Source organism: Rutidosis leptorrhynchoides, chromosome 4 (genome assembly GCF_046630445.1).
Source record: "Rutidosis leptorrhynchoides isolate AG116_Rl617_1_P2 chromosome 4, CSIRO_AGI_Rlap_v1, whole genome shotgun sequence".
NCBI classification, from domain to species: Eukaryota; Viridiplantae; Streptophyta; class Magnoliopsida; order Asterales; family Asteraceae; genus Rutidosis; species Rutidosis leptorrhynchoides.
Window position 1 is genome coordinate 491,450,000 of NC_092336.1, and position 16,987 is coordinate 491,466,986.

The 16,987-nt window shown below is 33.0% G+C and overlaps 1 long non-coding RNA gene and 1 pseudogene across 1 annotated transcript; one reads left to right on the plus strand and one right to left on the minus strand.

The window, feature by feature from the left end:
- The window catches only part of LOC139842382 (spermine synthase-like), a 42,079-nt pseudogene extending 38,283 nt beyond the window's left edge, over positions 1-3,796 (plus strand).
- Positions 3,797-9,957: 6,161 nt separating this feature from the next.
- LOC139844666 (uncharacterized) lies at positions 9,958-12,104 on the minus strand. The gene is made up of 5 exons (XR_011758057.1): positions 11,973-12,104; positions 10,954-11,063; positions 10,442-10,628; positions 10,110-10,355; positions 9,958-9,993 (listed from the first exon to the last, which is right to left on the minus strand). It is a non-coding gene; the product is annotated as an uncharacterized lncRNA (long non-coding RNA).
- Between the last annotated feature and the right edge of the window lie 4,883 nt (positions 12,105-16,987).

The following is a 16,987-nucleotide window of genomic DNA, read 5'->3' on the forward strand; positions in this document are numbered from 1 at the left end:
TTCTAGAGAGAGATTTGGGGTTTTGGAGAAGAAGGAGCTTGAATTGATCAAAGTCTCGGGTTTTAAAGTTGTTCACCTCGTTCCTAGCTACGTTTTGGTGGTTGTGGTAAGTTCTAACTCCGAATTTTATTGTTTGATTTTGATAATCAAGTTAGGGTTTGAACTTAAATTGATGAGAAACCCATTTAAACTCTTGGAGTGAGTTTAGTGATGCTAGTAATCGGGTTTGTTGTTATTGTTGGTGGATTTTGGGTTGGTGAACTAATTGGCCATGATTAGGACTTGAAATTGGGTTTAATCACTTAAGTTAGTGATTATGGAAGTATTGAAACCCATTTAGGGTTATTTGGTTTACTAGTTTTGACTTTGGGTCAAAATTAGGGTTTAGTGATGATTATGACCCAATTGGCGATTTAATGAGGTTTATAAACTTAAAATGGATTAAGTTGAAGTATAAACCGAGTTAAAGGTGTTTTGGTGTCAAAACTTGTAAATGGTGAGATTTTGACCTTATGGGTCAAAATTAGGGTTTATGGGCAATTTGGAGATTTGTAAGTGTTTAACACTTGTGTTCGGGTTTAATTGGCGTGTTAGGACCATTCTCACTTGTGTTAGTGATTATTGGTTAATTTTGGGCGCGGTTTGTACTTGGAAGTGCATTTGGGTCGAATTTGCACTAAGTGTCAAATTGGGTTGGTTTGTAAATCCAATCTAAGTGTGTTGTTGAATTTGTGATAATGGAATAGGTACTTTCCATTGGCGAGTTGCGGTTTACTTGGAAGCATTCATCAAGGCGACAAGGTGAGTGTTAATATCCTATGTGCATATGTATGTGTAGGATGGGTGCGGGTCGGGTGAAGTGATTCTCGGCTATAGAGCTCACTTCACATATAGATGGATTTGATGGGCTTTTGTATGAGTCCAATTGGCACGGTTGTGCGTTTTGGTTGACCATCTTTGGCGAAGTACGCGTTCGCGTGTACACTATCACACGTGGTTGTGATGTGGATGATATAACCCCAATGGCGAAGGGTTTTGAGTTGGAGAAGTGAATCGCGTGTAGTTCGGATTCACGATGACGCGTGTAGTTCGGTCATCTTATCAAAATGAATCTCGTGTAGTTTGGATTCATGGTGACTCGTGTAGTTCGATCATCTTATTGAGGTAGTAATCTCGTGTGGTTTCGGATTACTAAGGCTCGTGTAGTTCGGCCAACCTCGATGTTGTGAAGATAGTAATCTCGTGTGGTTTCGGATTACTAAGGCTCGTGTAGTTCGGCCAATCTTCATTGTGGTACTTGGTTCTCAGTATTGGGTTAAGGGGTTAACCTTGTGCGTTATATATATATTGTTATATATTAATGTATTGTTGTGGTGTAGCTAACCCTCCGGGTGTAGCTTCTTGGCTTTGTTCACATCGTCGTTGGTGAACTTATAATTGTTGTTGTATCTTTAGCTCGTTGCTTAGAGATCGTACGGTATGCTTAATGTAGTGCCTTATATATGGATGCTTCGGTATGCGGTATTTGTTATTTCGTGGCGTGCCCATTTTATGCATATATATGTATGTAGTATATTTTCACTCACTAAGCGTTAGCTTACCCTCTCGTTGTTTACATTTTTATAGATTTGCATGGATGCGGTTGCTCGGGTAAGCGTGGGACTAGTGGACTCGCGTAGTTGCTTTAGAAGATCTTGCTTTTGGATTGATTAGGATTGGGTAGCGTATCCCCAATCGCCATGCTCGGTCTTTATTTTGTGTTAAAAATCATGTGGTCGAAACTTGTATTTTGTACGAAAGTCGTAAAACGGCCGATGTGGGCCCGGTCTCGTAAAAATCATTTTATTATTGGAACGTGTTAGTTTTAACTAATATAAATTGTTGTGAAAAGCGTTTGGTCTAAAAGTGTCGGGAAGTCGAAGATCTTTTCGCGAAAAATGGACATTTTGATCAGAACTGTCTCAGGCCTTGTGCGCGCCGCGCACAGGCAGTGGTGCGCGCCGCGCACCCTCCTGTCCAGTTTAAAATTTTTTTATTCCGCGTTTTTGGTTGGTTAACGGGTTGGAATGTTACACTGATGCCCATGCGAGTGCATGGGATTTTAGTGCAAATCTCATGCACTTGCATGAGCTCATGCACTCGCATGGGTTTTATGCCTATTTCTCATGCGATCGCATGGCCGTTAGATCCAGCTCACATATTTTTTGTTTTCTTGTTTGTCGACATAATTAAATATAATATATATAATATATATAATTTAAATAATTAATTATATATTATATTAAATTCATGTGCATAGTTGACTTGTAATTTTCGTTCCGATGACTCGTACGTTGTCACTCGACTTATGTCCCGGTTCCGGTTTCTCGAACGCATTTTCGTACGCTTAGAAAACTCGCAATTTACGTTTTGTGACTCGTACCTTTGTCAAAATATAGTCCTAAATTATCAATAAACTATATCATTCTAAGTGTATCTTAAACTTTCGAGTGTTTTGGTCATTTACTTTTATAAATCATTGTCTCGCTATTTGTTGATATATATATAATAACAAATCGTTTTATGACCAAGTTAATATATATTTTCAACATTCATAAACACGTTTTAAATATACGTCGCAAGTTATTCATACAATTAATATTCCAACTTATCATATATATTCAAATAAATATTTAAACCAATAAGTTTAATGTACGGTATTAAACAATTAATACATTATTACGTTTTCAAGTTATAGTATATATATATATGTATCTATATACATATAATTGTTCGCGAATCGTCGAGAACAACCGAAAGGTATTTGAATAGTTCAAAAATTTTGAGATTCAGTTTTACAGACTTTGTTTATCGTGTCGGAAATGTTAATCATACAAAGATTAAGTTTAAATTTCGTCAGAAATTTCCGGGTCATCACAGTTGCTAAAAAGTTTTTTCCTGATTTAGCTGTTGGCTTCGAAGATCCTCGTGTTCATCTCCATGTTGAAGATGGTAAATCTTTTATTAAAATGATTATTAGTCGCTTTTATTAAGCACAAATCATGCTAAACCTTTTTTTTTTACAGCTCTTGAGTTCATACGCCGTGTGTCCCAAAAGGAAAGTATGATGTTGTTATTGTTGATTCGTCGGATCCTGTAGGTAATTTCAGAAGCTCAAAATATCTCCGTTTGTTTTCTTGAAATGTATCGTTTTTCTACATAATTTATGTCTTGTTTTTGATTGTTTTAGTCCTGCTCAAGAGCTTGTTGAAAGACCATTCTTTGAGATGATTGCAAATGCATTACGACCCGATGGTGTTCTTTGTAACATGGCAGAAAGTATGTGGCTGCACACTCATCTAATTAACGATATGCTTTCTGCCTGTCGTCATGTATTTAAGGGTTCCGTTCACTACGCTTGGGCTATTGTCCCCACGTATCCTAGGTACGATTACAAATTTACAAGCATCTGCAACTGTCAAATAGACAAATAACATGTTAAATCCACTAAAATTACACATTGTTACAATCGTTCTGCAGTGGAGTAATTGGATTTATTTTGTGCTCAACCGAAGGCCCACCCGTAGATTTTAGAAATCCTGTAAATCCTATTGAAAAAATTGAGGGAGCACTTTGAGAATCAGAGCGAACCAAGTTTCTACAACTTTGAGGTATATATGTCACAAAATACTTGCAACAGATATTTATCAAATTTGTTATACGTGTTTATTTTTACATTGTTATCCATTTTTAACAGGTACATAAAGCTGCATTTTTCTTACCATCGTTTGTGAAGAAGCAAGTGAGCTGTCTTTGAAGAACCAGATAAGCTGTTGGTATTGGGTGAATATACATCTTAGGCACGAATTATATCGAACTATTAGACAATTTATTACTGCGTATGTCATTTTTATCTATTGAATATATTGTTTAGGGGTTTATACATTAGTCTTCATTTCTATGAATTTATTGTGTTTTTACGCTGCTAAAAGATGTAGGTGGACTGCAACGCTAAATGCACCAGCAAACCACTTGGCTCGCTGTTTTAACGAATTGAAACAAATAACTTAACTAACCAAATGGATTAATTCTCTCAGACAAGATTAATGTTTATAGTACTCTTGTAAGACAAGACATGATGAACTCAACATATTGCATCAAAAAGCAAAGTTCTTTATTTTTTTAAAAATTAATATATATGTAATTGTAATAGTATTACATTTAGCTTTCAAATATTAAATCGTAACAAGTAATTTTTACAAACCTTTAAGGCAACGACTACTCAACAATCGATCCAAGTTCCGCAATGAATTCAACATTCATTCACTTATTGATTCATGATGTAAGTATGCAATATTGAATTTTTGTAACTTTTCAATCGTTATAATTCTTCAATAAATAAATACCCATTTTTTAAATTTTATTAATGGGTTATAGAATAGGATTCTGAGTTTCTGATGCTACAATTGGTTTTACCGTATTCCATCGTTTTAACCCCACCGGAACATCCGACTCTTTGATCAGGCCAAACGAGTACGTATTGTATCTGTGTCATGATTCCATAGCAATTATTTTCTTGCAAGATGTTTTGTCTGAAATATTTAGTATAGACAAAGATTACATATTCTTTTATGTTGATAAATAGGTTAATTCATGGGGCTGATTTAATGTAAATTGTAAAGTGATTATGTGATAGTGAGTAGGAACTATATTACAATTATGTTTGCTTATACAGAATATAATTTGTATATGCATAACTTCAACGTGTTACATGATGCTGTTCATCCACAAGTTGCAAGTAGGCGAATTTCCTCTAAACGAACGATACTTATCTCATAGCCAGTTACATGACCATTAGTATGCATGACCATTCTCACATTCGAAATGTAATAGCTCTGCCAATACCTTCGTAAACGATAAATGGAAACGTAGTCTGCCGCGGCAACGCGCGGCTAACCAAACACTTGTATTAATCAATTGTTAAAACACTTATCCCTAAAATACCCTTTTCTAATAATTAAAAAAAACACGGGATAATCTAAACCCTTTTTTAGATTCTAGGGTGTAGGGTTTAGGGTTTAGGTTTAGGGTTTATATTTTAGGGCTTAGGGTTTAGGGTTGGGTTAGGGTTTAGAGTTTTTAGGGGTTAGGTTAGGGTTTAAGGTTTAGATTTAGGGTGTAGGGTTTAGAGTTTAGGTTTAGGGTTTAGATTGTAGGGCTTAGGGTTATGGTTTAGGTAAGGGTTTAGAGTTTAGATTTCAGGGTTTGGGTTTAGGTTTAGGGTTTAGGGTTTAGATTCTAGAGTTTAGATTTCAGGGATTAGAGTTTAGGGTTAAGAGTTTAGGTTTAGCTTTGGGGTTTAGAGTTCAGGGTTTAGGTTTAGTTTTAGCTTTGGAGTTTTGGATTTAGGTTTAGGTTTTAATTTAGTGTTTAGAGTTAGGGTTAGCATTAGGGTTTAGGTTTAGCTTTAAGGTTAGCATTCGGGTTTAGGTTTAACTTTAGGGTTTAGATTTAGCTTTAGGGTTTAGCTTTAGCTTTAGGGTTAGAGTTTAGGGTTTAGGTTTAGCTTTAGGGTTTAGAGTTTCGGTTAACTTCCGAAGATGCCGTAGACATAAGAATCCTTAAAAATTTTCCCACAATAAAAGAAATCATAAATATTGAAGATATTAAAGAACTATCTAGAGCATCTTACAACACATGCAACATCTCATACAAGGTAAAAAGTCTTTTACATCAGTCTCTGCCTATTGTAGTAAAAGGTACAAGGTGGTTATAGAAGCTTCTGTTTAGAAGTTGTAAGAACATGAACAGGAAAAAAATGCTTATATATGTTTCATCATTGTAAGTGTATAATACAAGTAATAGGTACCAATATTAACGCATACGGATACTACATTTTTAGTTCAACATTGAGTATTGTGGTCTACGATTGGAGCTTCCTTCTTCAGATATGTTGAGGCAATCCAATTGGATTTTAAGTGTATGCATTTTAACTTTTATTAGGGTACATATCAAAAATGTGATTTTAATTATACTTACATTAGACTTTAGTCAATTTGATACTATTTTTATGGGTGCAAGTTGTTTAGGTGTACAATGGGTGGGTCTACTAATAGGTGATTTGTGATACAGGCTGAAACAAATAGGATTGTATCACTTGAATCTGGAAGAGTATTTTTCAACCGTTGAATCAAACTTGATACATATCATTTTCTGTACTAATAGTCTAATACCCACTGAATCAGGTAATTTTATATATACTTGTCTCATAGGTATGTCACTCTGATACGGAGTAATATTTAAAAATATGTTGGTTGTTTAAGGGGTTTGCCAACTTACATTTTGTGGTAAGGGTTGGATAGACTCACTTTCGATGCATATTGTTATTTTTTAGGTGAACCCCAAGCGAGCAACCAGTTTTTGGATGCAGTCTTTTACCTTAACGAACATGTACATTGATGATCAAGTTCTTTGATTTTGAAATTTGGATCGCACCTTTCGTTTACTAATATTGAATCATACATTAATACACCAGTAATTCTAATATTTGTTTTGAGTTTGTCAACAACTATACAGCCTCATTATATGATTTCGTCCGTTAACTCGCAACCAAACAAATACTATCATATTAGTTTATGGAGTTTTAAATTAATTCTAGATTAGTCTCATAAATAAATCCCGCGAATTCGCGGGCATTAAGCTAGTGATAATAATAATAATAATAATAATAATAATAATAATAATAATAATAATAATAATAATAATAATAATAATAATAATATGAGTAAATGGCGGGGAAAGAAAAAAAAATATTAAAGGATAATAATAATACTATTATTATATTTATAAAGTTGCTGATAAAAAATACTAACTATTATTAGAATTATTATAGTTAATAGTTAATACGTAATAGTTAATAAATATAGTTATATTGATACTGAAGGGATCCAGAGAGAACTAATAGTATGAGAGAATTCATAAAACTCACAGATTAAGTTCAATCATCGCACAGATTGAGTCAATCTGCACCACATAAGTTCTCTCATACCTTTCGTTTTTTTCTAAATTCTAACCGTTGATTATATTGATACATTGATGACAACGGTAACACTATGTAAATATATTAATGAATCATTAGTTTAACGGTATCGAGGTAACTGTTTCAATTAAAAGGTGTGTTCAATTGTAATGATATATATATATATATATATATATATATATATATATATATATATATATATATATATATATATTCCATGTTAAGTGTGTGTATTTTCTTTTTTTTTTTAATGACTAGAATAATAATAGTGTAATTTCAAATACTTTATAATAGTTGGATCACCTTTCTAGAAGATGTTTAAGCTTGTAATAATAATTGTATAATTGTAAATGCTTACTTTTACTTTTATGTTATTGATTCTGCATCTAGAAGAATTTCTAAAAGTAATAAACACATCTCTTTCCATTTGTCTCTATTTATTTTTGATGGAGAGGTACATGTAGGAACGAATCAGTGCTCTATTTATTTTTGATGGAGAGGTACATGTAAGAACGAATCAGTGAATTGAAGAATGGGTAAGTTTTCTTCAAAAATATTCAAGTTTGACGTAGATATGTAAAAAGCAAAATTGATTGTTATACGATTAACATGTTCATTAATATATATACTAGTTTAATACCCGCATTTTTGTGGGCTCAAACAATGAATTGTTTTTATTTCACAAAATAATGTAAAAAAAACACAACTACAATGTTTATGTAACATTTAGTTAGGAAATACGAATGTAATTGCACTTCACATTGAAAGATATATTGTTTGATCGAAAATTATATGCATATGTAGTAAACAGGTAATAATGTAATTTTAATCGAAAAAGTATAATACAATGTAAAGTGTTACAGAGTAAAGTAATATATCGTATAAAAATAAAGTTATGAAGGCTTTGGTCTAGTTGTCCATATGGTTTAATAGTGTGTTGGTAGCTCTACTTTAGTTCTTGTTTCATGGAGCTTGATAACTCTTTTGATTGTACGTTTATTGGGGTTTTACTCTTTTAATGAAATTCTAAATCTATGAAGTATTTCGTTTTTCCTCAAAAAGAATGTGATTTTTTTTTAGCATCATGAATTTTCATTAATAGAAGATGTCTCCCTAGCGAGTAGCTAAGAAAGGAATAAAAACAAGATTAAACGAACTTCATGAGTCAATTGCCCCAACGTAAATCATGTATGACTAATAACGTGTTTGCCCAATGGTTATTAGTGAGTATTACCATCTTCTCTAGTACTTACACGCAACTAATCGACCTGTTACGCGAGTAACAACATCAGAGAGCGCTTAATTACAATAAGTTTTCATTTGATTACATACTAGTTTGTAACCAGCGATTTTGCGAGACTTCAACATGAATATATTTTATAAACAAATACATATAAGTATAGACAAAGTTGAAATATAGATATAGATATAAATATAAATTATTTAAAGCAACACCTAATATAATGAATGAATTCTGTCATACACGGTGCTTCCGGCTTAGCTAACCCACATGGTTCATGCATCATCAAATCCGATACACCCTTATAACCCCATGGATCGATACGTGGATCGGGCAATTCCGCAGATACATAACTGTCAACAGCACTTGAGTAATACTTGTGGATGCTAAATGTATCCATAAAAGTGTATGACATTGATCAAAAAAGCCCCTTTTTTGAAACTTGACTGTGTAGACAACTGCATATAATAAGTATATTGAAACAAAAACATTATGAAAAATAAACTGTAAAAAAGCACACTTACATATAAATAATAGTGGTAAGCCTTTATGTCTTATAACAGTGGCATGATGAGAGTGTTAACCATTTAAGTATAACGAGAGTTAAGGCAGTCGCACGTTGCTGCGGGCTTATTGGCGTTTTGGGTTTTGAGCATGTAGAATTACGATTGAATATGCTAGAAAGTTCAGATGCCTACCAGCCTGGAATAATACATTGAATGTAGAGTAACTGAAGGTACAGTTGGTTACCTTGCACATATGGTTACCAGATATAGTGTTGGTTAGATTGCAAATATGGTTACCAGATATAGTTTCAGACTCTATTATATTATACTCCGTATATATTTATATATTTATAAATCCGTAGCTTCGATTGGTTCATAACCTAGTTCAAAAGTGTTTGGATGACATGGTTCAAAAGAGACATATGTCCATACCACGTTAGCAAAAGTACATGTATCGTTTTGGGGCAAATGTTATGAGTGACATATATGTAAGTAGCAGTTGTGGTGTATATTACCTTTGTGTTAGCGATTATTCTGTTTCTTCTTTGTCAAACAGTGTTAGTTATCTAGGATCTAAATGATGAAGATAAATGGTGTGTGCAAGGTGTATTTTATCTAACAGAAGTGGTCTTTTGGTTGATCCGCGTATGTGTTCGATATCCAATTATACATCATCATTCATTGAGTGACCTGCGACAAACATGAACAGTTACTTTCTAAAAACAAAAGCAACAAAGAACATACATGTTTGGTCATCGGTTCATTCACACACACTACTGAACCTTTCTAGTTCTATAACCTAAACTTTTGGTTCGATTATATGGCACCATTACGTTGAGCGTCGAGCTTAAGAGCTCCAGTTTTTAACATGCTGATTATATTAAGTAATGAACTGTATTTAACAACATAAAACTTAAATAAAAAAAGAAGCATGAATAACAACTGCATTTATGTATGATATAGTACCTATGGGGCCAGGTCTTGTGATAAAAATATAGATGTAAACAAATCAACGTTCAACTGATCGCTACTAACCTTGATGTTAGCTGCTAGTCCTCTTTTTTTCGTTGCAGGGTGTGCAGTTGTCTGGTGATTGATACTTAAATATTAGCATAATTTAAAAAAGGTCCTATTTGGTATGTGCAGAAAAATATAGACGTAAACAAATCAACGGTTCAACTGATCGCTATTAAGGTCCTCTTTTTTCTTCGTTGCAGGGTGTGCGGTGTCTGATGATTGATACTTAAATATTAGCATAATTTAATAAAGGTGCTATTTGGTATGTATGTATGTGCAGAAAAATATAGATGTAAACAAATAAACGGTTCAACTCATCACTACTGACCGTGGTGTTAGCTGCTGGTCTTCTTTTTTCTTCGTTGTAGTGTGTGTGCTGTCTAATGATTGAGACTCAAATATTGGCATAATCTAATAAAGGTGCTATTTGGCATGTGCAGATTATATATTGTTTACCGGAGTGTGGAAACAGTGCTCTGTTGGTTGATGGGAGAAGTAGGTCAAGGCGTGATGTTGCTGGACCTGTAGGCTGTGGCTTGTTTTAACTGCGATGGCGTTTTTGATGGGTCGATTCCTATCATAAAGGCTTTATGTTTATAAAATTTCAACTTGATTGCAAGTGTGTATGTGTTTTACATTTATATATGTATTCTTTATTACCTGATTTGAGAACGACGCTGGACGATGCTACAATGGGCAGTTCTTTCAGCTGTGATAATAGAAGGCTGAATGGCCATTCAACCTATTCTTATTGTATCCTGCACTACTTCTGAAACTCTATATAAAATTTGAGTCGTTTATTCGACACAGTTGTCTGTTGTAGGTCAGGTCTTTAGTTTCCATATTTCTGCATGTTCCAACAATTTATAGTTATCAAATTGAGTGCGAGTGTTGAGGATAACTTACAGTTTTTCCTTTTTGCTTAAAACACTTCACCCCTGAATAAATATAACTTTTATACAAATTAGTAGATACATATCACCAGACAAAAACTTACACATCTATCAACTGGTCAAATTCTTCAACAGGTGGGATGAGTGTTTTATTAAATAATGAAAAATATACATGTATAGACACACTATCTCTGTATCAACGGCCGTATCTATAAAATTTCAACTCGGGATGTGGATATAATGCAAGACAATGACAAATTATATGGATTTGTTTCTTACCATCTTTGTAACCATTCCTTGCCTCCAGAGAACCCATCAGCCATAATCTAGCAGTTTTGGAACCCTCCTCAGTTAAACATCTAGCAACTCTCTTGGCTGAATACGTGTACCTGATGAATTCAAAGTACACGAAGTTTAACAAAGCCCGGTAAAAGAAACGTGTAAATGGAGAAAATCTGAATACTAAGAGCACAAGGTGTCCGTTCGGTGTCCATTTCCAGTGTCTTTGAAATTGACTGATGAGAGAGAAATGGGGGTGTCGTTCAGTGTTCATTTTCCAATGTCTTGGTGAGAGAAAATATGATGTGGACCAATAAGAAAATGGATTGAATAAAAAAAAAAGGATACAAGCTTCTCACTGTTGGAAAATTAACACTGGGTCAAGGACACCGAGCAAGGACACTGGAAGGGTGTCGAGTAACATGATGTCCCCAATGTTAACGGTGGAAAAATGGCATGACACCCGGAGCTCTAACGCGTAAAGGATCAGAATCTCATAAGCTTTGCTGATTTTCTTTGTAATGTTTTTAAAATTCTATCTGAGAATAGTCTAAATACTTCACCCATAATGACTGACTGTCAAATCATCATATTTCATTTTCCAAGATCAATTTGAGTATGATTCAAAGTTGTCTTTATAGTGTATTAATAAGAATATATATGTACTTATAACATCAAAATCAGACATCACCTTTTTATGTTCTCGGATAATTCTTAGATAATTGGTTACTAATTTTTTCTACAATTTTAAGTAGAGGATGATTGTTTTTTTTTTTTTTATTTGTACTTTTCATTATTATTAATGAGCTCAAATTCAGACACTTAATTTGAGATATATTGTAAAGGCTGAATATTTTTAGTAAAACAGTGTAAGATATATCCTGTAACTATGTGTAGTTTATATTAAAGAATTCCCCACTTACAAACTCAAAGGAAAGAACGTTTTTGTTCATAAACTGATGAAAGTTACCAATTTCTTGAAATGATTATAGGATTATAAGGAATTAAAATGAACACACCTGCTCAGTTACATCTCCAGCATCTGAAAGAGTTTATTGGCTTTTAGAAGACAATATAGTTATGTGGTCATATAAATAGCTCCAACTATAGCAATTAAAGGCAGTACATGGAGTGTCACCAGTGCTAAGTGCTAATTGCCACACTGCCCTAAACCCTACCATGAATCCATACGCAAATGTTGCCAGATAGTGAATAAAATTTCCTAACTGTAAAAAACACAAATTATTAAGTTAAACTATTTTTTATGCATATTGTGCAAAATAATTCAATAATCATATATTAGATGAAGAATAAATAGTGAATCAATAATTTTTAACAAAACAACATCAAATCAACCAAAGCCGAACACATAAGTCCATAATTAACCTCATAACCCCTAGAAACCCTAATTAATTACAACATCCCACTTACTCATAGTAGTAGAATCCGGAACGGGAGCAGGTGACACGTACGGATTAGATTCAGTAGGCATAGTAGTTGCACCACCGCTAGGGTTTACACCTTCCGATGACGTAGCAGCAACCGTGATAGTGGAAGTGGCGACGTCGATTCAATATTGGCGGAGAAAATCATCGTAGCTGTGTGGCGGCGGCGGTGACGGGTAAGTATTGACGGAGGAAGTCGCCAGAGATTGGTGGATCAATATTAAGGTAGGTACTAAATTAGGTGGTGTTAGGTCGTAGAAGAATTGAGGTGAGAAGAGGATGGCAGAAAAATAACCAGGGTGAAGAAGTATAAGTGGTTATGAACAGTAGTCTTAGTACTCTATTTAGGATATAAGTAATAAGTAATAATAATAATAAGTATCTAAGGATAATATCAGCAGCATCAAGTGTAAAATATATTTTGTCAAACCAGCAAACATCAACGTGCAAGAGTATTGTAAACCAAAGTGATTAAAAACAAACAGCGCTGAAGATTATGCATTACAGCAATCAATACATAAATATATATACTAAGTAGTAACAGTTCTAGTCTTTAATCATTCTACTTAAACCGTATCATTTATATATGTTACTAAAAAACACATGGAGCATTTAGATTACAATAAAAAAAAAGTGTTATCACTAAGGTCTTAAGAAAACAAATCTACTAAACGCTTAAGACAGCAGATACATTAAAGCGTAAAGAATATATGTGTAGCACATATATTATTAGTAAAACCTTGACTACATTAGTTATTACTAAAAAAGTTAAGGTAACGAATGTACTGAAACTTGAGTACTAAATATTATGCCAAGAAATAAGGTACCCAAAAACTTCAAAGTACCTAAATAACATTAGAAATTCATAACAGCATACTTATGAAAAACAACCGTTAAGCCTAAAAACATGTAGATACAATAGAAAAAAAATAGAATATATACTAAAAAAAGTACCTGATTTCACATAACCAAGAGGTTGATCCTCCTTCAGAACTGTAAGAAACTGTTTACGTTTTTTTTTTTTTTTTTTTTTTTTTTTTTTTTTTTTTTTTTTTTGAAATATTCGAACAACAATATCAGGACGATCACAAGGTGTTAAGTGCGGATAATCTGAAAGGGACGTCTTTATCTCCGGCCATTTAGAATTGCAAGTAAACATAACAAAAAATTGTGGTTTTCCAGGAATTCGACATATAGCTAACGCATCCAAGTAGTGACTATACATATCTTGGGTCACCTGTAAAAGAAGCCGAAAGTATCAATCTAGACTCAATAACTGACCCATGATCACTTCTAATACAGCTAAATATGATTAATTGCTTATTTCTTATATATCTATCCTATAAAGTTCTATACTACAATATGATGTAACCACATACTGCTAAAACAACCTGCTAGTTCTAAGCAACAAATCATAAACACCCATTATATTATGAAATTGATAACTATATGTCTATATTACATATTCACAGTAAGTGTTTTTTTTCTTTTTCTTTTCTTGCTATTTCTTACACACATATCTCTTGGCATTATTGATGTATGAAAACCGCGTTCACCAAAAACAAAAGCCAGTAGGCATTGAAGTGACATATAATGTGAATGTAGTTTGTCAACCCTTTGAGGAGATCCACATTTGTACTCGATTATAAGATCATAATCACCAATACTTTTCGGTCCACTATCAAAAACACTATGGCACCAACTGACTGTGATGTTGGTAACTCATATTGGCGCGAACCAAAAATATTAAATACCCTGACTGTTTATCTCAGCGGTTCTAAGCAATTTTACTAACTCATTGTGTGTGTTTCAAGCATTTCTATCAACTGCGAAACCACATCCGATGACAGATGTTTACCCTCATCCCCACCAAAATGAGACATCCTATTAGCCACCTCATGTTCTGTATCCATCTTCTGGACAAAGAGAACCTGTGATATATTTGACCGGAATTTAAAAACATAAGGTGAAGCTCACGGTCTAGTATAAGTCGTTAACAAAACAAAAAAAAAAAAAAAAAAAAAAAAAAAATAAAATAAAAAAAATCAAACGAAAGAACATCCTATATCATTATTATTAATGTATCATAATCATCAACAAAAATAATTGTAATTGAAGTACCTTGTGCAATACAATTTCATAATTATTAATGTATCCATGCCACTCCTCATCAGGATAAGAAATTGTGCAAATTTTTCATTCATTGGAGTCCTATAACAATTCAAGCAAACAAATTCAAATCACACTTGCACTTAAAATAATTCACACCGTGTGAATCGTACGAATACACATAGATATTTAAGTTAATTAGGTTCAATTGAAGCTACCTCTTCCGATTTTTTGTAAACCCTATAAAGTTATAAAATATAAAATTTCATAACTTTTAGATTCAAAGTAGGTTCACCGATTAAAAATTTAAGAAAATAGCACATATGATAAATTAATTCAAAAACCAAATAAAACAAAACAAAAACAAAAATACTTACTTTGATTTCCCTAATTAATGTATATGCAAAAACGTCGTCAACAATGAAAGTATTAAACATAGCGTGTATGAATATCGGAATTAGGGCACTGAATCAAAAATTAGGTATATTCTGATATCTCAAATCGTCTTCATAAATTGTAAAAGTATCCAAACCTCTTTGGAGATTCTGTGTTCATTGAATAATTCACTGGAAGAAAGAACATCATAATTTGAGTTATTAAATCATTATATACTATTGTATATATATATTTTATTTGCTAAAAGCTAAAAATAGAAGTTGCTTGAAGTATATTTAAAAGGCTTAACATATCCGCTGAAAGTTAAGTCTGCGAATTATGACGTGCTAATAAAAGACTACGGGTTATTTTTGCTAAGTCAGCGCGGATGGTTAGGCAATCCGCAGACCGCGAATATTTTGGAAACTATAAATAGAGAGTTTGGCCTCTCATTTATAGGTTGTTGATTCTCTATCATTTGCCAAAACCTTTATAATTTTCACTTGTGACTTTGCCCAAGGAATTTCTACATTGACTTAAGGTGAATCATGCTAATTAACAATCAAGACCGGGTCGGGGTGTGATAGTGTTCCAAATGAACATATATTTAGTAGCAATATCCTCCCAATATGTAAATTATTTAGTTGTAATTGTCCTATTTTAAGTTGTAATCGTTTATATTAAATAAGTGCGAAGACAAAAGGCGAAAACGACGATTTGAAGACGCAAATGTCCAAAAAGTTCAAATGTACAAGATACAATCCAAGTGGTTCAATTTATTGATGAGAAACGTCTAAAAATGACAAAAGTACAAGTTGCGGAACGCAAAGTACAAGATATTAAATTATACGAAAGGACGTTCGAAAATCCGGAACCGGGACCTGAGCCAACTATCAACGCCCGACGCAACGGACCAAAAATTATGAGTCTACTATGCACAAGAATATAATATAATATTTAAATAATTATATAAATTATTTATTTATTATATATTATATTATTAAATAAAAACGTCGGCAAGCTAGAAAACAAGGCAACTTGGCTGGATCCAGGTGGCCATGCGATCGCATGGCCTGGTATTTATAATCTCATGCGATCGCATGAGCCGAAAAGTCAGGCCACATTCCTATAAATTGCAAGTTTGGGCGACGAGTTTTACACGTAATAATAATACTCCTCTGTAATTATATATATATATATATATATATATATATATATATATATATATATATATATATATATATATATATATATATAGTGTAGTTTTATATTAGATTAGTTTTGGGTTATGCAAAGGTTATTTTACGGGTTTTAAAGTCGAAGCTCTGTTCGTATAACACTACGCGATAAATAATCAATATAAGCTATGTTCTTCTTTTTAAATTAATGTCTCGTACTTAAGTTATTATTATGCTTATTTAAGACGAAGTAATCATGATGTTGGACTAAAAATAATTACTAAAAATGGGTAATTGGGCTTTGTACCATAATTGGGGTTTGGACAAAAGAACGACACTTGTGGAAATTAGACTATGGGCTATTAATGGGCTTTATATTTGTTTAACTAAATGATGGTTTGTTAATTTTAATATAAAGATTTACAATTGGACGTACCTATAAATAACCATATACACTCGATCGGACACGATGGGCGGGATATTTATATGTACGAATAATCGTTCATTTAACCGGACACGGGAATGGATTAATAGTCTATGGAATTATTAAAACAGGGGTGAAATTATGTACAAGGACACTTGGCATAATTGATAACAAAGTATTAAAATCTTGGGTTACACGCAGTCGATATCCTGGTGTAATTATTAAACATAGTATTAAGACCTTGTTACAGTTTAAGTCCTCAATTAGTTGGAATATTTGACTTCGGATATAAGGATAATTTGACGAGGATACTCGCACTTTAAATTTATGACCGATGGACTATTATGGACAAAAACCAGACGGACATATTAAATAATGCAGGACAAAGGACAATTAACCCATGGGAATAAACTAAAATCAACACGTCAAACATCATGATTACGGAAGTTTAAATAAGCATAATTTCTTTATTTTCATATTTAATTGCATTTCTAATTATCGCA